Source organism: Lissotriton helveticus, chromosome 1_1, assembly GCF_964261635.1.
Source record: "Lissotriton helveticus chromosome 1_1, aLisHel1.1, whole genome shotgun sequence".
NCBI lineage: Eukaryota > Metazoa > Chordata > Amphibia > Caudata > Salamandridae > Lissotriton > Lissotriton helveticus.
In genome coordinates this window covers 822679236-822707087 of record NC_136057.1, presented here as the reverse complement: position 1 = coordinate 822707087, position 27852 = coordinate 822679236, and the positions used below count along the sequence as shown (strand labels likewise).

Sequence of the window (27852 nt, the reverse complement as noted above, 5' to 3'; positions counted from 1 at the left end):
TCTCGTCCTCACTGTGCAGCTGGAATCAAGCTTGGGGCCCATCGGGAGACGGGGAGGGGAAGAACCGACCGGACACAGGTATATAGTGTGTTAAAGGCCGCTTTTATTGGAAACAGGTGCATCCTGAACATAACCCCAACCTTGGCCTTTGCCGCACAAAACTAGGCCTAACTAAATATGCACATATCTGTCAAACCCCCCACCCCCACCCCTAAACAGTTCCCCAACAACCTCATAAACTCCTTATCCTTTACACAAACTCCTGGCTCAATGTTTTAATCTCTGCCCTCTGTACACTCCTTCCCTTCCAACCAGTCAAGCTCCTTCCTCCTATCCTACCCCCCCCCATTATACTAGGGAAAAGCGCCAACCCAAAGAAAACCACCCCCGCACCTGCTCCTAGCGACACACTCGACAACCCTAACACAGAAAGCACCTGAAACCAACAAAAACCCTTACAGTATCCCCCCCCCAACCCTAACTAGCCTAAAACAGGGAGGGAGGGTGGGACAAAAAACCCCTTCTCCTCCCCGGCTGCTGGGTCACTGTCCCATAAAATGGTGACTAGTGACCCAAAATGGCCGCTTTTATCCCCACCCAGCCCAAAAGGAGCCCAAAACCGCCAGCAAGCCCAAATGCCTAAACCCTTCCTGTGTCCTCGATAATGTTTCCCCTCCCCTTCCTCCCGGAGCCCCAAAATCCCCGGGGGGGCGAGCCTCCCTCCGGTCGGCCACCCCCCGCAAAGCCCCATTGGGGCCCATCGGGAGACGGGGAGGGGAAGAACCGACCGGACACAGGTATATAGTGTGTTAAAGGCCGCTTTTATTGGAAACAGGTGCATCCTGAACATAACCCCAACCTTGGCCTTTGCCGCACAAAACTAGGCCTAACTAAATATGCACATATCTGTCAAACCCCCCACCCCCACCCCTAAACAGTTCCCCAACAACCTCATAAACTCCTTATCCTTTACACAAACTCCTGGCTCAATGTTTTAATCTCTGCCCTCTGTACACTCCTTCCCTTCCAACCAGTCAAGCTCCTTCCTCCTATCCTACCCCCCCCCATTATACTAGGGAAAAGCGCCACTCGAAAGCCTTTACCGCTTTCGACCCCCCCACCTAGGACCTCTGTACCTTCGGATATCGCTTTACCCCTATCGCCCTGTCCAACGCCTCCTTCAACTGCACCACGTAAAGTTCCATCCCGTACCTAGACAAATGGACACCATCCTCCAAGAAAAAATATATAGCTCCATACGTCAGCTCCGGGTGTTCCATCCTGCCCAACCCTTCCTTCTCACAAAAGGCCCTCATTTCCCTGTTGATCTTCCTCCTGGTTCTGTCAATCGCTCCCGGCCTCACTGCCCCCCTCCAACATCTCCTCGGAATGAACTCAGACCAGATAATATGACACCCTGCCCACTGCCTCTTAATTTCCAATAGATCCCTCCGCATCTGCTTCACCAGGGCCAAACCCTTACATTGCACCAGGTCGTTTTCCCCCAGATGAACCACCAAAACATCCGGGCACACCCCTCCCCGAACAACATTATTTAAAACTGGCACCAACTCGTGCCAACGCATTCCCCCCTTTCCTCTCCAATGGCATTTAAACAACTGTTCGTCTAATTCCAGGTTAAGGCTCCTGCATTTTTCCCATTCGGCCTTTTCTGCTCTTTTTACAAAAGAATGTCCCACCACATAAATGGACACCGCCGCCGCCGTAGGCCCTGCCACTGCACCTGAAAAGAGACACATGTAAGCCACAAGTCCACACCTTCTCATTCCACCACTACCCCTCTCAACCTGACGTATGTCTTAAAACAATCCGATTTCCAGCGCCCCAACCGCTTAATGTCCTCCTTCCCCCAACCCCGGCGCGCCGCCTCCGTCGCCGCCCCGATGCGGAAAGAATGCGTCCCGAAGTCTTTTGGATCCTCACCCATGGACCGCAGGGCGTGCCGCAGGACCCATAACAACTGCGCGGCCGTCACACGTCCCGCCTCTCCCCTGTCGAAAACCTCCGTCCCCGCCTGCGCTCCACCGGCCGCCAACCGCCTCCCCCACTCCACTGGACACACTGCCTCCTTGCCCCCTGGCCCCAGTACCACCCACGTGCCCCTCTCCCGCTGATCGGTTTTGGAACGTCGAAGCCGCACGGCGACCTCCCTTCCCCGAAACTCCACGTCCCCCCACTTGACTCCCGCCTGCCCCTTCAATCCCACCAGCTCTGACACCCTAAAGGCCCCGAAGTACAACCACGACATCAATGTAGAAAACCGCACCGCCTCTCCCTGATCTCTACACACCACCGGCATCCGACTCAGCAATCCCTCCAACATCGCCTCCGAAATGGGCCGTCTCTGCCGCACCCGGGCCCCTTTCTCTCTCTCCCAACCCTCCAAAAGACGCCCACCCAATTCCCCCGCCGAGGGAGCATAGCCCCACCACAGCTTGCCCATAAACGCCACACCGGCCAGCTTACCCGCAATAGTCACCCTCGCCAGACCTCTGTCCATCAACCCCAACATGAATTGCACCACCTGTTCCTCCCGTCGCCACCTGTCCCGCTGCCTTACCGCTCCAAAACGCAGAAACTCCAGCCATGCCTGTTCGTAACTCTTCCATGTGGACACCGCCACGGACGACCTCACCAATCGAACGACCCGCGCTCTCCCACCAACCACATCTCCGCCGGCACCTCCGTCTTGACCGCCTCCGCCTCCGTGGCTAGCCCATGGAATCTCCGCCACTGTTGACGAGACAAAGCATCCGCAATGTCATTGTCCACTCCCGGCACATGTTGTGCCCGAAACAAGATATTGTTGTCCAGGCACCTCAACACAAACACGCGCATCAGCTTCAGCACCTGAGGTTCCCGCGCAGACTGCCGATTCACCACCTGTACCACCGACATATTGTCCACCCTGAACAACACGCACCTGTGCGCCAACTCACGCGCCCACACAGTCACAGCCAACACCAGCGGGAACAACTCCAAAAAAGCAATGCTTCTCCCCCCCGCCTGCCACTGCTCCGGCCACTGTTCCGCGCACCACCTGCCCGCCCAGTAGAGTCCAAAACCGCCGACTCCCGCCGCATCCGAGGACATGGTCACGTCCCACTCCCACTCCTCCGGCGGCGCCATGGGAACACCGTTGAATCTCTCCAAGAAAGCCAACCACATGCACAGATCTTCTCTCGCGCCCGCCGGCAACCGCACATGGTGATGAGGCATTGACAGCCCAGACAAAGCCAATCCCAAACGTCGACAAAAAGTCCGACCCGCCCGCACCACTCGGCATGCGAAATTCAAGTGCCCCAGCAGCACCTGTACCTCTCGCACCAACACCTTCCTTTTCGCCAACATGTCCCTCACCAAAACCACCATCGCCGACCTCTTGTCCTCCGGCAGGCGTGCTTCCATGGCCGCTGAATCGAGCTCTATCCCGAGAAACGACAGCACCGTGCTGGGCCCTTGTGTCTTCTCTGGCGCCAAAGGCACCCCCAGGTAATTCATCAGGTCCATAAAACTACTCAGCTGTTGCTGGCAGTCCGTTGAACCGGGGCTACCTACCAGGAAGAAGTCGTCCAGATAATGCGTAATCGCCTCAGAGCCTGTGCGCCAGGAAAAGGCCCACTGCAAGAAAGAACTGAATCGCTCAAACAAGGCACAAGACACCGAGCACCCCATCGGAAGCGCTCTGTCAACAAAAATCAACCCGTCCAGCTGTATTCCCAGCAACTGATGATCCTCCGGATGAACCGGTAGTAACCGAAAGGCCGATTTCACATCGCATTTTGCCATGAGCGCCCCTCGTCCCGCCGTCGTCACCAAGTTTCTCGCAACGTCCACGGACGAGTAGGACACCGACGCCAAGTCTGCCGATATAAAATCGTTCACCGACGCGCCCTCCGGCCACGAAAGATGTTGAATCAAGCGAAATTGACCCTGCTCTTTCTTCGGGACCACACCAATGGGTGAAATGATCAGATCCTCCAAAGGTGCCACCGCAAAAGGTCCCACCATCCTCCCCTCCCTTACTTCCTTGAACAGCTTCTCCCGGACGATGCCCTTGTGCGCGTTCACAGACTTCAGGTTCTCCGCCCAACGAGCAATCCGCGGACCCTCGTACCCCAACCGAAAACCCTCCCTGAAACCCCGACGCAGCACCGACGCATCATCCGCCCGCGGATACACCTCCAAGAGAGGTTCCAACCGATCCAGCCTAACCGGAGTACGAGCCTTTTCCCAAGGTACTCGCACCCCCCCTTGCCCCCCCTCTACCCCTACCGGGCCCGGGAGCCGGGAATTGACCCTGTGAGGGGCCTCCCCAAAGCCCCCAGCAACGCGATTCTGGATGTCGTTTCCCACAAGAGGAGCACTCGTGCCTAAATTTGCACGTCTGCCGGAGACAGGAACCCCTGTTAAAATCCCAGCAGGCCCCCCCACTCTGGACGCTCCCGGCACCCCCCGGACCCACCCCCCCACGGGTGGGGCGAGCCGAAAAGGGTGTGGAAGCCAGTGGCAAACCACTGGCCGTGTAAATAGTGCGGCCAAATTTCGCCCCACTCATCGTTTGTTGATAAAGGTCCGCGTCCAACTCCCCCCACTTAGCCTCCGGATCCGACGCCATACGCGCCCTAAACTCCTCGTCGTAATGTGACCACGCATTACCACCGTACGTCACCTGCGCCCTCCGCACTACATCCATGTACTTGAAAAGCGCGACTGCCCTGTCCGGGTACTTCTCGCAGTATACGCTCGCATAGATTAAGAACGCCGCCGACCAGTTCTCAATAGTAACTGGCACCCTCGGTCGCCGCGCCAATTCTTGTTCCTCCTCCTTAGACCCTTCTTTGGCCATCAACTCCCGGTGAAGCAACCTAAAGATCTCGACATACTCCCCTTTCCATATTTTCTCCCTGGTCGCCAATGACAAATGAGCCCCCAATGGCTTCGCTACACCCATGTACGGCAGTTTTTTAACCGGAACGTCGCAGCTCTCCTTCGCCCCGGAACTCGACGCCGCCGCACCACCTAGCGCCCCGTCCGTCCCAGCGGTCCCCACTGCCGCGCTCGCAGCCAGACCCTCGCCGCTCCCAGCCGCTCCGACACTCGCCGCCACTAACTCACCCGCAGACCCGCTCGACCTCGCACTCCCCGCCGACCCGCAAACCGCCTCAGTACCCACGCCGGCATCCATCACATACCTACCTTTCAACAGTCTCACTGTATCCCCACCCTCCGCATCCGTCCCAACCGACACGTGGTGTCCTCCAACACCACCACCTCCCGCCTTGCCTCCTCGAGGCTTGCCCAAGCCACACCCCGACCCCGTACTGGTCTTACCTGGCGTCAAGGCTGGCGTCCTCACCGGATCCCGCCGCCTAACCAGATCCTCAGGGGGGGCCGTCACTCGCGGCACCACTTGCCGGGGGCATTCCTGCAAAACACTGGCAACAACGTTACAAACCTCCCCGGCCTCCCGCACCTCCCCTTCTTCCTCCGACTCCAGCTCCGCACTCCCTGCCCCTTCCACCACAATCCCACTAGTAGAAACCCTACTCAAACCTGCTCTGGCCCTACACTCCGTCATCAAAGCCCCTAGGTCCACACTCACTCTCCGTCTACCCTCATGTTGGTAAGAAGAAACCGTTGCCTCGTTGCTCCATCCCCGTCCCCCGGCGGCCGGATCGACCCATCGGGAGGGGGGCGCTGGAGAGCTATTGTCCATCCATCTTCGTTTGGACCACCCCAGGTCCCTCGTTGGAGCGCGACCGCCCGTACTAGGCAGAGCCGGCCCATCCACTCGGCGGGGTGGAGCCGCATGCTGCTCACCCGAGCCCCTCCCCCACTGCTCCTGCCAAGAGAAAAACGGGGAAGTCCAGCAAGCCGGGGCAAACCCATCTCCACTACCTCCCCAACCACCTCCCCCCCCCGCCGCAGAATGCCCTCCCCGCCACGCCGGTCGACCCCCCCACCCCCAGCTTCCCACCCCGCCCGAACCACCCCACGTGCCCCCACCCATACCCCCCCACCCACCCCACTCACGCAGCTCCCCCCCGCCAATCCCCCCCGCACCCTCCCACACGCCCCCTCCCCCGCTGTGACCCCCCACAAACCTCCCCCCCTCTCCGTCAGCCCCCACCCCCCGACGCATCCCCCACCCCCCCGCCTGCTCCCGTCTACCCCTCATCGCACCCTCTCCCCCCTGCACCCCCCGCCTCCCCCCCCGCGGGGAACCCCTAATGCTGGGCGGAATGACCTGCTCATCCTCAGACTCCACTCCCTCCTGACCGCTCCCGCCCCCCACCCCCCCCTCCTCCTCCTCCTCCCCCTCCGTGTCCTCAATCAACAATGGGGATTCCCCCCCTGCCCCTTCCAGTCCTCTCTGCTCCTCCCCCCCAGGTCCCCCCCCCGCTCCAACCAAAAACCCCTCTCTCCCCTCCACCCCCGGCCCCCCCCCCACCGCGTCCTCAGCCTGTCCCCGCCCTCCGACCCCTCTTCCTTCGTGGCCTTCCCCCCCCTTCCCCCTCGCGTCCCCAGGTTGCGCTACCACTGCCTCCCCGCTCCCGTCAGAAACACCTGAGCCATTCTCCCCCGCCCCCCCACCGCTCCGGAGCCCCCCCCGCCCTTCAGGCTCGGCCACAAAAACCAACGGTGCCTTCTTACCTGCACCGCGCTTCCTCCCCGGGCCCTTAGACCTCTTCGCCGCACCAGCCGCCTGCAGGCCGCCACCGCGCGCCGCCCTCTTGGCTGCTCCCGCCCCCTCACCCTTTCGCGCACGCGACCCCAGCGGGACACACGCTGCAACAGCCGCCGCGGCGCCATCAGCAGCGCGCCGCGGGGGCCTTACCCGCACATCGCTGCGGAGAAGATCGGTCCGTCCCGCCTCCCCAAGCAGGCGCAGCGCTTCCTGCACGCGAGGATCCGCCATGCCGTCCGCCGCCATCGTCGCTGTTCTTCTAACGGTCACGAACCACTGCCTGACACCGACCACGTCCACCGACAGCGAGCCAAACTACAAGCAAGTACGCTTACGTTATTCTACACGCGACACGCGCGCTAACACCCTCAAAACTCCCTAACTGTGAACTACCACTACCAACACAAAAAACCCCTTCTCCTCCCCGGCTGCTGGGTCACTGTCCCATAAAATGGTGACTAGTGACCCAAAATGGCCGCTTTTATCCCCACCCAGCCCAAAAGGAGCCCAAAACCGCCAGCAAGCCCAAATGCCTAAACCCTTCCTGTGTCCTCGATAATGTTTCCCCTCCCCTTCCTCCCGGAGCCCCAAAATCCCCGGGGGGGCGAGCCTCCCTCCGGTCGGCCACCCCCCGCAAAGCCCCATTCAGACAAATGAAGATGCCAAAAACGGTCTCGGGATGCTTGTGTTCTGGTTCAGCGAGGCCTGGACTGGCAGTTCGGGCTGGACTGTTCCTACTGGAGCAGGGTCAAGGCTGATTTTCAATTCATATGGCTTTGTCTAACCTGAGATGGCAGAGTGGGTAAAAAATGGACTGTGACGAGCCCTCAGTAATTACCAGTGGTTCAGTTTAATTCAAGCATTCCACATATCACTAGTTTGTATTCTTTATTTCTCGAGAATGTGGCTACCTCGGTGGTCACTTTTGGGAACTAGTCACCGTTTAGAGACCTTGTCAACTCCTTGTAGTTTCTTATATTGACCATTTTCATTGTTCTCTACATGTGTTACCTCTATATTTCCTGTAGGTTTAGGCAACAAAGAAATGCTTCTATCAATGAATCTTCTTGCTCCACTCCACACCCCATTTCCTTAGATACACGCAGTTTCATTCTTGTTAGATTGTTTCATTTGGAGGAGGGAAAGATGGCAAGTATGGCCAGGGATGTCCTTCTGTCTGCCTTGGAGACTTTCTCCCATTGGATGCTTCCTGTCTCCTAAGCCTCTCACTTGGTTCTCCTCTGTGTTCTCTTGCATTTGCTGCCTTACAATTCTGCAGCAGTGTTATTGATGGCTGGAGTTTGAGGGTTGTTAGTTCGGAGGTCATGCCATTTTTGAGGGTCTCAAAATGGATTAGACTTGTTAGATCTGTGTTATTTCCTTTTTAATCAGGTTAGCCTGCAGAGACCTACCAGTTTCTGGCTTGAAGATGAGATTCTCCTGCATGCTTATCACAATGATATTCTCTTGACATGCATGGGCTTGTGTGTGAATCCATAGTCTTCCTACAAAATTTCCAACCTAGCTGTCTCAACATTATGCTGGTTGTTGTTGGTGCCTTGAGGCTCCACACTTTCTCTGCATTTTTCCGTACATTACTTTCTTGTAGCACAGCCATGGTTTCCTGGTGTGATCCTCCTTCTTCTATCTTGTTCACATTGTAACTTTGATATGCCCTAGTTATAGAAGGCTTAGGCGAACCAAACAGCATTTCTGATGTCTATCATTACACATATAGCAGAACAGTGAGGTGTATATGGTGTGCTTTGCTGCATTTATAAGGAGAGAATGCACAAAAGCATATGGCCTGGTACTCCCCAAGTGCCCTTTTTAACTTTTGTACCCACAGCTCTTGTCCGGATCGGGTCTCCCTCCCTCCTTCAAGGCAAGTATTAAGACAACACCATTTTGGATTAGGGGGTGTAACCCCCGGCCGTATTTATTACATAATTAAAAAATATTAGTTATTAACATTATGTACAATTACGAAGAAAGTCCAGATACGTTGTTGGACAGATGATGTCACATGGCTAACCTTAACTCTAATACACACCACACTCTTACCGTAAATCTAACAATGCATATATTCACTTTCTGCGTGTCCCTTCTAGAGCCTATGGCAAGGTCAATGACTGGCAGCCTCCAGATCCCAGTAAACTACGAACATATATCCAAAAATGCATCAGGCACCTCAGCCGCCCCTGTACTAATGCCTCTTCTGCCTGCCCCTATGCTTCCCCCCTTTTCACAAGTGTTGAAAGCATGTTTTATGTTCCAAGATCTGGGGGTACCATGGTGACTTGGAGTACTGACCCTCTAGATACACTGTCTTTTGGGTGACTGCATTACAGAAGGCTAGGAAGTAGTATAACTTTTCAGGACAGTGTCACATGGAGATTGTGTTGCGGGGCTATAAAAACAGCAAACGCTGTGACTCAATGGTTGTGAAAATATATTACAATATATTCAGAAATTTGAAAATTGCAATTGTATCCAAACAAGACTAATTGACAGAGAGGCTTGCGTTTGTGCAGTACTTTGGCCCGTACTTGCCCCTCAAAGTAAACTCCTCCACAAATCCGACTCAAACTTCAGTCTGAGAAGGAGACATTCAGAAAGTTCTCTGTCGTGGGCAAATTCAGGAAATTACACGAGGAACGTGTTTACAAACCAAGACTCTCCTAAGATCCGAACTCCGGATTCCCAGTTTACTAGACCGGCGCTTTAACCAACTGAGCCACAACACCTAGCAGATTGTTTGTCTCACAGACACAAAGTACAATTTGCATTATGGGTGTATTGCAACCATGCTGCACATGGTGCGCCTAGAGCCTTACAGTACCCTTCAAGAATATTTCATAGGCTGCGGTCCCGACGCTCTGCCCCAGTAAAAGTAAAATGCTACAAGTGCACGTCAGCTGAAAGCACATGCTCCAACTCTCCCGCGTAAATATTGTGCACTGTACGTATGCGCATCAGTCTACTTTCCTGAGGGCAGCGCGGGCTCAAGAGTTGAGAGCAAAGCCTGACACACAGCAGTAATCCCGTTCTGACTGATAATATCAGTAAAGAAGAGGAAATCCAGAAATCACTACACAACGATGGCGCTCATGTTGCCAAGTATTCTGGGAGTCCGGTCTCAATGGAGTTAACGTTTTAAAGGGCCCGAGGCTATTACTTACCGGCTCCCCTTCGTGGTAAGCGTCTAAAAAACAGCGCTTCATTCCCCGCATACACCAGCAGCTGCAAGCTGCAGCTTGGTGCCACAAACGCACTTACCGGCTCCCCTCTGAGACCTCGGACCACGATCAGCTTTCCCTAGATGCACAGCAACCTCTGCTGAACGGCTTCACGAGTCGACCATGCGTCAATGCCTCCATAAATCCGCGACTCCCTCGCTCCTGTTCCGATCCAAAAAGAGCTGATCAGACCTGCAATGAGAAAAGGAAAATAAATTACGGGCTGTTGGTGGCCCGGGTGCAGTGCCCGTGGGGAGCAAAGGAACAAGAGATTGTTCTGCTCCCCACACCCCCTTTTAAGGGGTGCGCAGGCCAGTCTGAACCAGTCGGACCCTCACGCTTGTACACCTGTGTGTACCGGAAGCACTACAGTGCTTCCAGTTCACGCCCCACCGAACGCCGCCTATTGGAGGGAGGTGGGAGTTCTCCCACCTCTTCCTTTCCCCCCCCCCCGGGGACAGGTCTGATCGCCATAATGGCAGCGCACGCTATTTTAGCGCTCAGCCTTGCCCAATGTCAGCTTTCTTCCATCCTTAAGTTCTGAGAAGTCAAAAGTCCTTACTTCTATTTGGATGGACATAAACAAACAATGGGTTGAAAGGCCCTGGGCCCCATTATTCTTTGTCAGCCCGAACCTTATGGAACAAGGGTAGCTCGTTGTTCAGTGACCTGAAATATTGCAATAATGATGCCGTATGTGTATGTGTTCCAGAAGCTTCTGTATAGACTATTTGTCTCTTGTGAGTACAATATTTTTTGTCTTTTCAGTATTGATGGAATACATTGAATTATTTATTGGTCAATTGTCCTTTGTCTGCAGTCTATTATTTTAGGGTGAGTACGGAAAAGGCGATTATACAGGATGTGGGGTTGGGGTTTGCTCACAAACTAACATTTTCTTGAAATTCGTGCATTGATAAATGTGTGCCTTACCAAGATAGGTAGCAAAATGAATATTAACAGGAAGTTTGCTAGAATGAATACCAACATTGTTTATAGACCTTGACTTCAGTTCATTCAGAGTCAAAGTTTTTATTTAAAGTACTTCATTTGGTAGCCCTTCTTTGAATTCACTGAGGCCTTTTGCCACTTTGCTTAAAGTTAACAGACCAATGGATTTTGTTGGATGTAAGCATTTTATTCTGTTTTTAGCTTTCATACTAATGTTTACTTTTTTGAGTCCGAACTATAATTTGTCCTCCTAGCTCTATTTCATTTTCATAAGTTATTTTATCAGCAGGCCATTTTCCGGCTCTATAATTTGGTAGTAATGATAACTGATTTCTTTCATGACTTGGGTAGTTTTTCAAATTTATAGTTGTCCACGGGGCAGTGGCATATAAAAATGCATAAAGGAGGTTTTATAAATAGTGTTTGATATAATGAAAGTTCTCACATGTTCAAAATATGTATATATTATCAGTGCAAGACGCAATGAAAAGTTATTTCAAAACGCTAGTCATTGTGTTTTGTCCATTGCTATGTTCCAATACTCAACCTCGTGTGCCCTCTGCTGTTTTGCATATAACTACCCACATGTATATTATGTAATGGATTGAATTGTTATGATGGAGAGCATTTCTTTTAAAAAGAGTTTGTATTTTATTGAATACAGGTATAAATACAGAAGTGACATTTTAATTTTTGTCATCTATCAATGATACCTCTAAGCAATATCACATTTGTTTTTTATTTGTGAATGTAGGCTTCTCAAGTTCCATACTTTGTAAAAACCAGGGTCCCGTTCATGCTTGAATGAAGCAGATATGAACATTCTGACTGATTAATTGTTATTGTATTTGTAGGTAATTCAGAGATCCTCCACTTCTTACCATCATGGGATAACGTATGTTTGTGGAAGAAAAATGTCTTTATTGCAAAAACATGACAGTTTTCTTTCTTGCATCACAGATCACTTAAGATTTATTTCTGTGTATTTTTTTTATTTCTCTAAAATATGAATCATACACAAAAGATGTCTGGGTTTACTAAGACAGATACAAATACGTTTAGATGCAGTCATTCTGTGAAAAAAAGACGATTGAAACTGCTGATCCCAGCTTCTAACCATCCATCAGTTTCTTACCAAAAAGTTATTTGATTGATCATCTTGTTGCAGGTTTACTTCAGCACGAAACATTGGCAATGCAGTAAATTGCCGTAAGCTTCTGGACATTTAGGGGAAGATTTACAAGCCTCTTGCGCAACTTTTGCGTCACTTTTGCCATGTTAAAAGTGACGCAAAAGTGGCGTAAGGGGCTTGTCAATCTGCCCCTTATTGCGCAAAGTGCTCCATTCACGTCGGTATCATTAGCTATCTGCTATAATGTGCGTCCGTGCTGGTAAACATATCTTTTAGAATAGCCCGAACCCATTACTTTCCTGCACCAAATTGTCAAAATTGTTTAGATACATAATTTTACGACCATGCTCTCCATGAGGAAGGAATTGAGCATAGGATTGGGTGGGCTGTGGCATCGAGCTACATTGGCTACAGAGATTACATAGTCCAGATCCTCATTTTTATTTTCTATTTAATGGGTTTGCATTTAGTACATCAATTTATTTTATGTTTAGCCATAACGAAGTTAACTAATAAGAGGGCACATAAAGATGTAATTAGAATTTCCTCACTCATTTTTTTAAAGAATGACATGCTTCTTGATTGGTATACCTTTATATAACCTGTAATCAGATTTGTGGCTTTGGGGCCAGCGGCCTGACTTGAGGGTGTGTGCCGTGCTGTCGCTGGAGTACGGATTAGAGCATCCTGCCCCGTATTCCGCAGCACTTGATGTCAGCGCCACTCGGATGCGTTACTTTCAGTTTTAATTGAAGTGAAACGGAATGATTTAAGGTCATTAGCTCAGTGCAAGCCGGATCAAGCTAACTCTTAAATGAAAGGAGTTTCACTCATTGAACACCGATCAATACCGGAACGCTAAATAACGACTGGAAGAGGAAGCACCTAAAGCGTATCAGTATATTACCAAGTGTGAATAAGTTACAAGCTGACACTATGGTTTTTATTAAATGTATGGCACTGATCATTAAGCTGATTTTGACTTTAAAATGTTGAAACCATGCTGGATTTTATAGCTAACAGGAATATGATACTGGTATACTAAATATTGTTTCTGACAGATCGCATATGAATAAGGCTGCAATTAATTAATGAATATCAGAAATATATTTGTGCAATCCCCACTTGATGTAGAGTCTTGTAGATCCTCGCCCAATACCCTGAGTAATGTACAACACCTCATTGTTTCCTAGCAAGGTTTGCACCATAAAAATATCAAGACAATAGACATATATACATACATCTACTTCTATGCTATTAGGCCTTACTGAAGGCAGCCTTTAGGAACACTCATGTGAAAGGTTAAGTGCTGCTTTGTCTGAGTGCTACCATAATATGTGTATGTTAGAAATGGGATTCTTGGTTGGCTGAGGTATGCACCCAGGCAGGAACCTCCACTCTAGTCAGGATAACATAGATACAAACTAAATGATGGATAACCTGTACTCACCCTCTGGTAGCTTGGCACAGAGCTTATCTAAAGAGACAATATGTAAAGTATTTGTGCAACACACACACAGTAACACAATGAATACCCCACAAAACGACTCCACTCAGGTCTAGGAACATAGAGAATATTTATCTCAGTAAAACAAGACCAAAACGACAAACATTCAATCAGTAGAAGTCAAGATATTAATTTTTAAAGATTAAATACAAAAATAGTGCTTAGAAGTCACTAGCGGTCAAAAGCTTACTTAAGGTCCTGGGGGGAACAGTGCAAATCCAAAGTCCAGGCCAACAGCGATGTAGGGCAGGTGGGCTACAAGACCCACGCTGGGCTCACTGAGAGAGTACCTTGGATGGTGCAAAGCATTGATGCTGAGGGCACGATTCATCGATCTTTTTCAATGCGTCGTCATTGAACTTCAATGAAGTGAAGGCAGTGCATCATCAGGGCGCACAGGCTGTAGAACTGCTGCTGTCGAACAGCCTCTGCGTCGGTATCGAAGGGCAATGCGTCAGTTCTGACCAGCGCAGTGGTGACAATGCGTAGGTTTTGTAGCAAAACAGCTGCAGAACCCACTTCTGAGCCCCTGAACTTGGAGAGGTGCCTCAGGCAAGAGTAGGACTCAGTGGGCAGAATCCAGCAGCACCAGCAGATTTGTAGTAAGTCATATGTGTCCCTGATACTTCAGAAAACAGGAGGCAAGCCCTTGGAGATCACTTAGAGAGAAGGCAGAATGCAGCTGTCCTTCAGCAGAGTCAGGAATCATCTAAAAACAGGGCAACAAGCAGTAAAGCAGTCCTTTCAGAAAAGCAGTCCAGGCTTTAAGCAGCACAGCAGTCCTTCTGACAGAGACTCAGTTCAAGATACAGAATTGTCTGATTTTAGGGAATCAGAGACCCAGCACTAATACGCCAAAGTGGCTATGATGTAGGGGGTGACTTCAAAGAAGCTCTCTGAAGTGCACAAGGATCCCTGTTAACCCGGCCCTGTCTGCCAGGCTGCCTGTGGGTGGTTAACCAATGCTTTGTGTGTGGACAGGACACTACCTATTGAAGTGTAAGTGTTAGTCCCTCCCATTCCTCCCTCCACAGGAAGACCCATCAGAAAGCAGATGAATGCATATCACTGCTCAGAATTCAATTGAGCCTCACCTCCTGTGTTTGTGGCTATGCACAAAGTATAGCTGTCACCCACCCCAGACATGTATTGGAGAAAGGCTGTAAGGCATATGAAGCATTACGTGCAGAGAAATTGTCACTTTCTAAATGTGATATTTCTATAACAGTAATGTTAAATCCAACTGCACCAGTAAGGACGATTTATCATTAACATTCCAAACATATGAAACACGAAAAAGCTACTCCTCTGTGACCAGGAATTAAAGCTTAAAGGTGTTTTATGGAATTCCAAATACTAGCCTTTAACAGGAGTTGGCCTCACAGTAGTGGAAAACAAAATAGCCAGTTTTTCACTACCAAGACATGTAAACCATAAAGGCACATGTCCTACCTTTTACTTACATATCACCCTGCCCATAGAGTTACTTAGGGCCTACCTTAAGGATGACATATATAATTAAAGGTGGAGTTTGAAGCTCAACAATTAGTTTTAAATGCCAATTGAAGTAAACTGCACACATAGGGGTTGCACAATTAGTGCTGCAGGCCCATGATTAGCATTTGAAGTACAGACCCTGAGTATATGGTATACCACTTTACAAGGAAATTACCAGTACTTTAACTATGCCAATCAGGTATACACCAATGTCATCATGTTTAGGGGAGATGCACATGCACTTTAGCACTGGTTAACAGTGGTAAGGTTCTCTGATTTCTATGGCCAACAAAAGAATGAGAAAAAACAGGAGATAGAAGGCAAAAAGTATTGGGGAAGGCCACCCATATGATGCTAGTTCTAACAGTGTACATGTGTTTTAAACTGTAAGTAGGGTAAAAAATGGTGCTGTAAAGCATCTGTTATAACAAATCCCTAGGGAGCAGCTCACCACCATTGCTTTGAGACTGTAGGAGGGAGGCAAAATGTGACTGCCTCATAGAAAAAAAATCCCTTTAATAACACAGGAGTCTCCCTTATTCAGCAGCACCTCCCCTAAATTTGTTCAATAGATTTTCTTCTCAAAGTTTTAATGCTCTAGCAGTGGTAGGACTTGTAAGTGCGTACACCATTCACTAAACACAACCTTGTGAGGACAGTTCTTTTTAAGGTTCTGTATTTTCTGTGTCTACATCAAGGTTGAATGAACTGGAAAGATGTGTGTCCTGAAGTCATCCATCAAAATTCCTCTTTTTTGTCCCTACCTTTGTTTTTTTACGTCTTGCCTATGCAGCGCGCATGCGCTGCATAGGAGGGGGACCTCTTGTAAACGATCTGCATTTTTGCCAAAAGATGTGCAGACTTTGAATTGCTTTCGCATGCAAAGCATGCATGTTTGGCTATTCCCTTGTGGGAGCGCGTGACGCCATCTGTTAGCAATTATGGTGCATGCTCCCGCAAGGGAATCATTGTGTGTCCCTGCTCTCGGCCGCACTCCCCCACCCGCCGAGAGTGAGAAGCATTTGTCCTTATTATTGAAAAGACCTTCTTCAGTGTCAACTAATGGAACACGGAGGCTCGAAATTAGACACACCTAGACGCTGCATGGGGAAACTGCTTTAAAGGGGCTCGTAAAACGACCCCAGCACTGCGCATCAGACTCAGGTAATCTGCACTGCCTCGCTCAACCACTGTGCTGCCCAGCTGATGCGGATACAGCGTTGCAAGTGGTTTACCAGGTAGAATCCATAGTGTGCCAGTGAAATATACCTAAAAAAAGAAGATGCAACTAAAAAGTTAACATAAATGTATTCTTGTAGTCGAGTCCTGCTACTCAATTTTGTTTATGGCACTGCACGCACCTGAATGCGAAGGAAAAAAAACTGTTTTAATTACCTACTTACGCCTGGGTTGGTGAAACTCGAGAAGTCAGCTGCTTCAGCACGAACCTGCGCAAGGCATACTGAAGCTTGGGGTGGCCCTGTTGCCGATGGTGCATATTGCTGGAAGTAGCGACCACATAGAGGATTCTCTACACTTCCTGGCAAGCAATAAAGGGTCAGGGATTACCTGCTAAAGTTTCCCCGGTCCCCGCCTGCATCCAGTCCGTATTTTTTTCTTTAGGCTCTAAATCTTATTTTCCCTATAGTCTTATGACATCAATACTACAAGTTCCAAAATGCAAAGCAAAATTAAGGACAAGGCGAGTGACTCGGTAACTCACCTTCGCCATGGAAATTAATCTCCACCTGGGAAAAAATTGTGAAAAGTAGGGGAACTCTATTAATGCTCACCTTGGACTTTGGCTCTTCACGCAATCAGCAATACCTATATGACCTCATGAGGGTGAACGTATTAATTCGAGGCCCTCCTTAGTGCTCAACGGACCTTACTGAGGGGAAAGCTTCAGTTCACAGCGGTTTTATAGGATGACCGCATCATAAAATATAAGATCATATGGTGCATGTCAACTTAGCATCACGAGCCAACATCGCGTGGTTTGGTAGTATCGAACAGCTGCTGTGCCCTTACAAGATACTGAGGCATTCGCAGAAAGCAAATGTAATGGTTCGGGAATATGCTAGAACTGCGTACACTATATCAGTTATAAGTTTTTATTAGCACACACGTTTACCTGCAAAAAAAAAGTTACATTAAAAGTCGGAGGTTCTGTAAACTTTCTCAAGAATTTTAAGAAACAGCTCTTTTAGGGGGGAAGCAGAGAATAGCAAAAACCTTTCTAGCATAAAAAAATATTCCAGCAAAACACTTAAAGCAGAACTTTTTCTGGAAGAAAAACATCCATAAGTGACATGGCCCAGATAGGAAACTCACCTGGGGAGAATCTTCTAAAAGGGAAAGCAAATCAGAACGAGGCTCTGTCAGAATGGGCCCCCGTCGGATAGGAGAGCGGCTAGAAAGAGCTCCTTCTGACGGAGAAGGTAAGTGCACCACTGGCGTAACGAAAAATGAGGGGGCCTCCCTGCACGGTACCTAGGGGGGCCCCCTCTGGGCTCAATCAGGAGCTCTCCCGGCCAGAGTTCAGTGCCGAGGGGTCCCGCACCGCGTGGGCTGTGGGGGCCTGTGTTACGCCCCTGAAGTACACCTAGCTCTGCAGTGAGGCGGGCGTCTTTATGCCTGTAGCACAGGGACCTGCAGCCTATGCGTCGCCTGTCTCCACAGGGTGCAGGGGGGCAGTTTGCATAACAGACGGGAGAGGGCCGCCCCCTTTACCTGCACTGAATCGAACCAGTGCCTGAGGGGTTAATATTGATGAGGCGCTAAAGAGCATCTTTCAGCAATCTCCGATCATTAGCTATCAGCAGGTGGGGAAACCGGTCAACGCCCCCCTTCTCAATGGGACCGTCCGCACCTTTTAGAAGTTTAACGATTAAACTTAACGTCGACTAGTTATTGTTGTGTTTGTTGTATGCTTTTTGACTTGCCACTTCCCCAAAGTAGCTTGTGTTGTTCAGGCTGGGCTGAGTTTAAACCGCGCACCCGATAGTCAACCGATTATTGCCACCCACTGGCGATTCAACCCTTTACATTATGTGTAGTCCCTGTTGTCACCAGGCAGCCCTGCAAGGGCCAATGCGCCAAATGATAGCGCTGTAAAGCTGCGGCTGTCTGTATGAATTGTTACATTGGAGTCAAAACTGCAGTGCTTCTCCCAGTACACTGCAGCGAAGCACACTGACTAGCAAACAGTCATTTAACCCGTGCTTAATTTCAGCCGGGGGGCTTATTTTCCACATCAGATACTAACATACGAGGGAGGTGGGTGGGCGGATCTTGCAGGCGGACAAACTGCCACACCGTGAGAATGCTGTAACCTGCAATAGTTAGATGAAGGGTACGTGAGTGGCAGGTAATGGATTCAAGACAGATTAAGTGGGCTAAAACAGGGGCATAGCAAAGGCAGACTATTGGTGGGTAATGGCTTAGAGGCGTTGGCATTTGGCGCGACGACATTTAATTGAGTTGTCTACGAACAGCAGAGCAGAGCTTTGGGCACCTCACAAATTAAACACAACTTCCAGCCATAAACTGTATCCCTGCACTCAATAAAGATAGAGTCAAGAGTTTTTGGGAACTTCTTCCAGTTTGTCCATGCAAACGATAAAGAACCCATACACGGTGGCGGCCTCACCCTGCAGTGCTCCAGTAGAGGTGCTAGCGCTCATGTGTGCCTTGAGTCGGTGGGTGAAGCGCAGCTGCCCAGGGCTTTCATAGGTGTGACGCCTTCCGTCAGTGCTGGCATTTTACCCAACAGCAGCTTTCATTCCTGGGACTTGGAGTTTCTATGTTATTGTTGCAAGTAGAGGCCCAGAAATATCAGCATGCAAAGTGCTATTGTGTCAAAGACCAGAAGTGCCTGAAGTTAAAATCTCGTGTAGAGGTAGAGAGAAGCTCTCAGAGGAAAGCGAGGGATCATGGGACCCGAGTTCACAAATGTTTTGGTGGGGTCTGGGTCACGTGACTCAAATCTGAATATAAATTGGGAAGAATTGCCGGTAGGGCCTAAGTGTGTGGCAGGCTCATCCACCTGTGAACTGTAAGCAATTGGCAAAGCTGCTCGTTGTAGAGACTGATATCTGCTTCTACCCCCCCAGCCCACATACACTGCCCTCAGTGTCACTTCCTTTAATCAGTGGCGAGAGGAAATTCTGATCCCCCTCAGTAGCTCTGTGAGGCTATAGTCCAGGCCTCTGAGGTGGGTGGAAGGCAGAGACAGATGATCTTGCTAAGCCTAAAGCGCCCACATGAGCGCTGCTGAGCCCAACAGCATGTAAGGGGGCCTCATACTGCCATCTAGCAGCAGAGACAGTATTTTTCATTCTCACTCATAGGCGACGCACCTGCACTACAGGCCTGAAATGTTCAAGAGCCCCGGCCGACACCCACACCCTGGACGTGGCCCTCTATTCTGGCTTGTCCCCTCTCTCGTTGTTGCTTCTCGACGGATTGCTCGGGCATCTTTAGCCCCTTACAGTGGGATCCCAGGGGGGAGATGTAGCCATGAACAGCGAGGAAGGGTCCAACCTTCACAGGGGCCACAGGAATACAACCTGAAAGTCCTCCAATGCTGGAACCCAGTGCCTGTGTATGTGGGAAAGGAGGGTGTAGAAAATGAGTTGAGCACCAGCGTGAATAAACACACACAAGTCCACCTGTGTCTCACTGGAGCTACACTGACCCAGAAATACTACGTCGCTGCCCTGGCAGCCAGGAGAAATTCCACATCCCAGTCTGTCTTGAAGCAAGCACATGGGAGGCAACATCTTTGACATCAACCAACTCAACTACTTGTCTGTAAGGAATCCATGTTGCTCCACGTAGGAGCCAAGTGTCCACAGGCCTTCCTGGGGGACAGGACATGAAACCTCTAGAGTTAAGGTAAGAAAAAATAGTCCACGCCCAGGAGTGAATGAAAACCACCACAGGTACCAGCATTTTCGTGAATATGTGAGTTGCTGAGTGAAGACCAAACAGTAGGACTCAGTGCTGATGATGATACTTTGGAAGAGCAAAGCAGAGACATTTCTGATGTTGGGCTCTCACCAGGATGTGAAAGAATGCACAAAGAAGCTCTGGCAGGGCCACAAAGTATTCTGCTCTTCCTAGTAGAGTTTTGTGCTGTATAACCTCCACTGTGAGCTAGAATGCACCTACCTATTGACCCTTTTCAGATCTATGAGGGCCCTGAACCCCTGCGAACCAGGAGTATGACGGAATGTAAACCTGAGAGAAACTCGTAAGCAAGACCTGTCCTTTGTAATAATCTGGTGTCTGTTGGAAACAAACGGAGAGTGCCTATTCAGAGATATGCTGTCAAACTTTCAGAAATTCAGGCTAAAAAAAGCAGCTCCATTCTGCATTGACTGCACTGACCCATCTTGCATCTGGGTAGTTCCACTGTCCACCACCTGAATATCATCAAAAGTGATCTCAGCACTGTTTCGATCCAGCAGACTATTCAGTCGCGCCTAGCTGCAAGTTGAGATTCTTTGGGATGCCAGCATCTGAAACTCAAAGTAGAATGTTATATAACAGTTTGCTGAGTACAACTGCCTGCAAAGACACTAAGTTCTCTGCACACCACCTCAAGCCATGCAACTCAACACCAGCACAAAATGCGTCCTGAGAAACTTCTTCAGGGCAGATGCAGCTGTCAACGAATATGTGACGTTACATCGCGGTCTTCACACCGCAATACCTTTACAACGCAGGCATTACAATGCAAGTCATTACAATGACTTGCGCTGGAGGGCGCTGGGCTTAGGAATAGTCTGATTTACTATTCCAACTCCAGCCTACCTAACAGTTGGGAAGGTGTTGGAATAGTAAATAATACTATTCCTTAGTGTATAGCGCCATCCAGCGCAAGCCGTTGTAACGACTTACGTTGTGATGCCTGCGTTGTAAAGGTATTGCAGTGTGAAGGCTGCAATGTAACAGATGTCTCCCGCTCAGATGTACAGCTAACAAAGTTCTGTGAATTCAGAGAAGCAATATGCTAGAGCCTCGGAAAACTAGTCATAATGGAAAAGAAAATAATTTTAGCATGGCAATCTTGTCATTTAATAACAAAAATCGAGAAATTAGTAAAATAGCCCAAGACACCGGAAGGTACAGTGATTTAGGGCTAGGGAATACCCCTGTGAAGAGTGACAGAAAACAACCTCATACAGGGACAAATAGACACGGAGTAGGTATAACCCTTTGATACATAATGTCACTAAAAGTCATCTTAAATGATACATTTTGAAGAAAAGGGCTGGATTTAGGGCAGTGTGGCCTGTGCTGCCACACCTGGCGCTGAGATTAGGTGAGGCACTGTGTTTAGAAATAACTTATGGTTTTAAAAACGCCTGCTGCAGAGGTCCTTTTGTGTCCACCAGTTTTCAGGCAGCAACAACAATTCAAGGTAACTCTGGTGATTAATGGTCCTGCTTGAGAGAGAGCTGTAGCTTTGTCAAAGTGGCAGTTTTGACTCTTCATAAGGTATCATAAAGGGTTAATATACCTGCTGCAAAGATCATGTGTCATGCACATCACAGAACTGTATTTGATGTAGATTGCTTATAGCTTACTGCTTTGATACTTTTGTTTCTTGCAGTTCAACACTATTTTATCACAGTGGAGTATGAACTGTAATCCAAGAGCTGAATGCAAACTGCATGGTATCAGTTAAAACATTGTGTTTTTTTCCCAGGCTTTCATTATTCTAATGTTGCTAAAATGGGCTTGTTTGGTTAAAAATATAATCTTATTAGTGAAGTCAACCACTGTGGGGCGTTTTAAAACATGTCTCTGCTTTTCTAGACCAAACAATTGCCTACTAGTGTGGATGACATGTGACTCCTACATTTTGCAATCTTCATTCTATGTAACATTTCCCAAAGGCTGATTTGCACATATATGATTTGTTGTCTCTGTATAGTGTGTGTGTGTGAGATGTAAAGCGCTCTGACACCCTACCCTGGTATGAGTAGCACTATAAATCAAATGAAATGCATGTGGGAGAGGAGCTATGTAGAGGTGAGGGGCACTGTTGGACGGTGGTAGTGAGGGAATCCATGAAGAATGTCTTCGGGGGAGGGCTACAAAAAAGATTTTCGCACCGGGTGCCACCAACGCCAAAGCCGACCCTGTTGTAGAAAACAAGGTTACAACCTTTACACAATGGTTTCTATTACTGTGACACCAAAAGGCTTGCAAATATGCTTCCGTTAAAATAACAGAATTTGACAACCAAAAGAGAATTTGTAAATACTTTAAAATTGCATATGTAAATTCTGTGTCAACTTTCCGTTATTGATCTGCAATTGTGCACTTATGAACTACTCTACATAGGGAGTACTGTCTGAACTCTATAAGTAACCATATTAGAACATTTTACCCCAATTAGAAAATCTGATGTACACTGTGATGCATTTTCTTTTTCACGAAGTATGGTCATGTAACCTAAAAGATCTGCTAGTTAAATATTGTTGGGGGGGGGGCGTACATTAAAAGAATCCGCAAAATGTATCTACATACTTAATTCACAACTTTCAAGGGGAGAAATGCTAGATCGGAGTTGATATTTGAGTACAATTTTAAGATACCTTTTGGAAATCCTATAAAATGCCAGAATTCTGCCACTAGTTATCATAATATGTACTGAATTTACTAATAATTACCACTGGAAGCAGCCAGACGCCTTTGTCTAACCCCTTTAGTGTGCACTACCTCTGCAGTGTTTCTGTCGGCAATTGACCGACACTGGGGGTGCATTAAAAGGAACATTTGGTACTTGCAAATGAGGATTCTCCCCCCATTTTTAGGTTGCACATTAACGATGACTTGTTGTATCTCTCTGTTGGGCTTTGGCAAACCCACCCATTTTCATTGGCTTTTAGCTGGGGCATTCAAAAAAGAGTTTTTTTGTTTTGTCTATAACTGCAATTGTCCCTTCTTAGTTTTGCTCCTTCCTCCCATGGCAATTTCACTAATGATTTCTTTTGGTTGTCCTGCAGGAGGAGGCAATGCATGTTTTTGTTCATTTAGCTACTTCAGTATCCTCTTTTTCATTATCATTTATTGTAGGTTTTTTAACTTCATTGAAGTCACGGCCAGTATTTCCAGTATGGTTAAATACCATGTGACATTTCCTTTGATGCCACCAGGGTTAATGGTGAAATTATGTCACTTCCTGTGATGTTACTGAGGGTCAAGGAGCATGTGTTATCTCTTCCACTGCCCCTCGCATTTTAGTAACTCAATGTATACATTAGATAGAACAATACTGTCCTGGATCTTATATGTGCTTCTGTTTTTATTTTTAGATTCCTTTCTTCCAGTAATAATAAAAGAGCAAATTAAAACCATCAGGGTCAGAAGACATTTCTCAGAGAATTGTGATCGAAGTATTAAATACATTTTCCCGGGATTTTTTAGGTCTTGCCTGCGCAGCGCGCATGCGCTGCATAGGAGGGGGACCTCTTGTAAACAATCAACATCACAGTCCCGCGACACTAGCCAACTTTTCTGAAAATCCACAAAACTGTCTTCCCACCACCCTGCGACACAAAAGCAGCTTTTTATTTAAAGAGAGGTCAGGCCTGTCGCTGCTTCTGCCCTCCAACAGAAATGCTGCGAGTGCAAACATTAAGGTACGGCCGGAATAACTCTAAAGCATAATTCATATTCTGTGGCTTTAAGCAATTGCTTTTTCCTTATATGCATTCTCCATTATATTGTTGACATTATTTTGTATTGTATTTGTTTGTGTGTGTGGCTGGGCTCCTGTTCTGCTATTATGTTGAGCACAGTGGAAGTGGAATCTTTAAAGCAGACACGATATTGATCTTGATGAAGTATTATACATTTATCAAAAAGCCCTCTCATCGCCAAAACCCGCAGATTCACAACCGTAACAGAAATATATATATCCGTCTTCAGCTACTTAATAAACTATAAGGTGTTGTGTTGGTCTTTTCTTTATTTCCCTTACCCTGCCCTGCGCGAGCCTTCCCAGCGCGTGATTGGACAGCCCATAGCTGGAATGTTGACAGCCGGGCTGTGTATGACAGTTGAGGATTAACGGGCTGACTGCCTTGCCGAGCAGACATGCCCCTGGTGTGTTGTCGATTATAAATAAAGTAACTGACAACAGCTTGTGTACGGAGTCGTCTTTACAAATTTGGCGACGAGGTGACAGCACGCCAGCGAACCTGCGTGAATTAATTAAATTTAAATCTACTGCGTGACTTGAAGCACGGAGAAGAGAAGAATAGCAGGTGAAAGGGAAGGAAAAGTGGACCTTTCTGAGGTACTGATAAAGCGATAATAAGGAATATAGCACTCATAACGAATGAAACGAGTTAACTTGAAAAGGAATGTGAAGTTGAGGTAAAATGTGGAAGTAATAAAATCGGCAAAATTGACCAGAGAAAATTTATGCCAGTGCACCTTTCAATGATAATTAATGGAAAGTATGACACACATCCATTGTCGTGTTCTGACTGACAAGAAGGGAAAAGGTGATTGGCAGTATCTGTGAGAGGAACAACGGTCTTTTACATGGAGTGCCACAGTCTAACTGGCTATGCACTGATGAGATAACATTTTTGGTGACAATTTAAGGGTGCGAATGTAACAAGTACTTCGAGAGAGGAATACATAACTACGTGAGTAGTAGACCACGTATTTTGGCACTGCATCTACTAGGGTGAACTCGTTTGAGGCGGACATCTTGTGAGTTTACAAGCCTCCTGAGGTGAATGCGAGCAACATGCAGCGCGTATGACGTCATCGCGCTAGGCGCCCTCTTGAGTTCTACAGCTACATTAAAAACAGTAGTACTACAGGACATAACGCGAGACAAGAAGATACAAGAAAGATACCCAAGTGAATTCAAGGGGCAAATCGGTAAGCTAAGAGAATTTCAAAACAAAAATAAAGTCAATGAGAAAGCAATTTCCAGCTTGCACAGAGTACCAAACATACCTATCACGCAAAAGAATGAATTAAGAGAAGAAATTGAAAAACCAAAGGTTTGCGAAAGTGCTTATATATCACTAACTCCATCCCAACCAAATTTTGAATCTTTGATGCGCCCAATCGTGCCTTGGGAGAGGATCGGTGTGGACATAACTGGTCCAATAAGATGGCATGATGAAAAGATGTACATAATAGTTATGGTGGACCATCTGTCTAAATGGCCAGAAATAAAAGTGTGCAAGAAAGTAGACACGTCTGACATTATAACGTTCATGGACGATGTGTTCACCAGGGAAGGTATACCGAAAGTTATCATAAGTGGCAATAGCAACCAATTCACCACGGAGAAATTCAAAGAGTTTATTACTAGGAATGACATCAACCACAAAACTACATCAATTTGTCATCTGGCAGAGAATGATGCTGTGGAATGGTTTAAACGAGTAATAAAAGGAACCATCCAACTTGCCAACAAAAGTGGGAAATGTTGGAGGAAGGAAGTAAAGGAAATGATATGGGGGTATAGGATTACTCCGGGCGAAGAGACATTAGCAAGCCCGTTTGAAGTAATGAGAGGTAGAACACCCATTACAAAAGACAAAATCGGATGGTTAAAACAAGCAAGATCATCAAGATGGTCTGTGGAAACAATTAAGGAAAAAATTAATAACGCACAGGTTTATCTCAATGAGACACAAGAGAGGAGCAGGCATTGCAAAGAAAAGACCATAAGAGAAGGAGACAAAGTGTGGGTTAAAAGAAGTGGACACATAGGTGAAGAGGAAGATGTATATTCCTCGCCCTTGGAGGAAGTAGAAGTGTTCAGTAACTCTGCAGCACCCAGTGATGGGAACGTTTGGCACGCTTCAGGGATGGCAAGGTGTCATAGAACTGAAGAAATGGAACAAAAGGAAAGGAGGCGTATTTATGAAATGGGCATACACCACTTGGACTGGTTTGATGAAGAGGAGGAAGGTGTGGACAATAATATAGGTGCGCCCAAGGCAAGTACAAGTACTACGACTAAGAAATATTGGGAAGGATTGGAATACATCGAAAGGGACAGGACACTCAACTCCAACTACCCTGTGGAGCCACGGATAAGGGCAACTACAAGTGGCACCTTCTCGGAATATGAAACCAGCGACGATGGAGGGGTGGAGAGTGATGCCAACTCTAAGGAAACGGATGACACTGTTAATGCGGAATGCACATCCACCATGGATGATGGTAGTTGGCCCATGGAAGGTGTCGGCGAAGCTAGTGAAAACACCGGCAGTTATGGCCAAGTTTGGTGCAAACCCAGCAAATATAAAGACTTTGTGTTTGACTGAAAATTGTAAAAATTTTACTGCTTGGGGGGAGGGGTTCTGTTGTTTAACCCTCCTTTGTTTATAGAGAAGGAGATGTGTTGTGTTGGTCTTTTCTTTATTTCCCTTACCCTGCCCTGCGCGAGCCTTCCCAGCGCGTGATTGGACAGCCCATAGCTGGAATGTTGACAGCCGGGCTGTGTATGACAGTTGAGGATTAACGGGCTGACTGCCTTGCCGAGCAGACATGCCCCTGGTGTGTTGTCGATTATAAATAAAGTAACTGACGACAGCTTGTGTACGGAGTCGTCTTTACATAAGGTTTGCTCATTTATGTCACAATTGATTCAACAGCCTTAATTATTTCGATACAGCGAGAATAAATCTGCGATCTCAGAAACGGAACCAGCTGTACATCAGATTGTCGAAGCCTGGGTTGACGTCATGTCCGCTGGAGTATGGCCATATTCTCTCCCGCGTAACTACATGGACCCTCGTGTACATTTCCTGCCTCTAGCCTGATAAAAGTATAACATTGCTCTAGCTGCCCAGCCCTTGCCTTAAATCGTAATAAATTATGAGTAATGTCCAGCGAAGAAAGCTACCTCGCTATCCTGCATTACATGACGGACCACAAGCAGCCGTATGCGCCTGGTACCACGAGTAATGCCAAACGTAAAATACGCAAGACAGCTGCCTGCTACGTTGCTTGTTTTTGGTAGGCACAGGAGAAGGAGATTAAGATGTGCTCTCCCTTATGTGCTTCCTCCCCCACTTCCCCCGTCATGTGCTCACCTTGTGTGCTTCTTCCTACTTTCCTCCGTGACACAGCCCTCCTCCCCCTTGTTTGGAGGAAACCAGCTCACCCTCCAATTACGGAGGATGCAGCCAACCCCTGTGCATGTGACCTCCTGATACGCAGAGTTTGCTTCACTGCTGTCAAAATGTCAGCTTGGACGCGCACTGGTTAAATATTGAAGTCGACAAATGTTTTGGGGTGCTTAACATGAGTACCAGTTACATTAGGCACATTCATTTTTGGTAGGCACGGGAGAAGGAGATTAAGATGTGCTGCCCCTTGTGTGCTTCCTCCCACTTCCCTCCATGATGGGCTCACCCTTGTTTGCTTCCTCCCCACTTCCCTCTGAGATGTGCTCACCCTTGTTTGCTTCCTCACCACTTCCCTCCGTGATGTGCTCACCCTTGTTTGCTTCCTCCCCACTTCCCACCATGATGTGCTCACCCTTGTTTGCTTCCTCCCCACTTCCCTCCTTGATGTGCTCACCCTGTGTGCTTCCTCCCCACTTCCCTCCGTGATGTGCTCACCGATGTGTATTCCTTCCATTTTCCTCCGTGATGTGCTCACCCATGTGTACTCCTCCCACTTCCCTCCGTGATGTGCTCACCCATGTGTGCTTCCTCCCCACTTCCCTCCGTGATGTGCTCACCCAGGTGTGATTCCTCCCCACTTTACTCCGTAAAGGGCTCACCCTTGTGTGCTTCCTCCCCATTTC

The 27852-nt window shown here is 48.2% G+C and overlaps 1 protein-coding gene across 1 annotated transcript in view; it reads left to right on the top strand.

Moving 5' to 3' along the window:
* LRRN3 (leucine rich repeat neuronal 3) overlaps positions 1-27852 on the top strand; it is a 381885-nt gene that overhangs the window by 178631 nt on the left and 175402 nt on the right. The gene's annotated exons all lie outside the window — the stretch shown is intronic.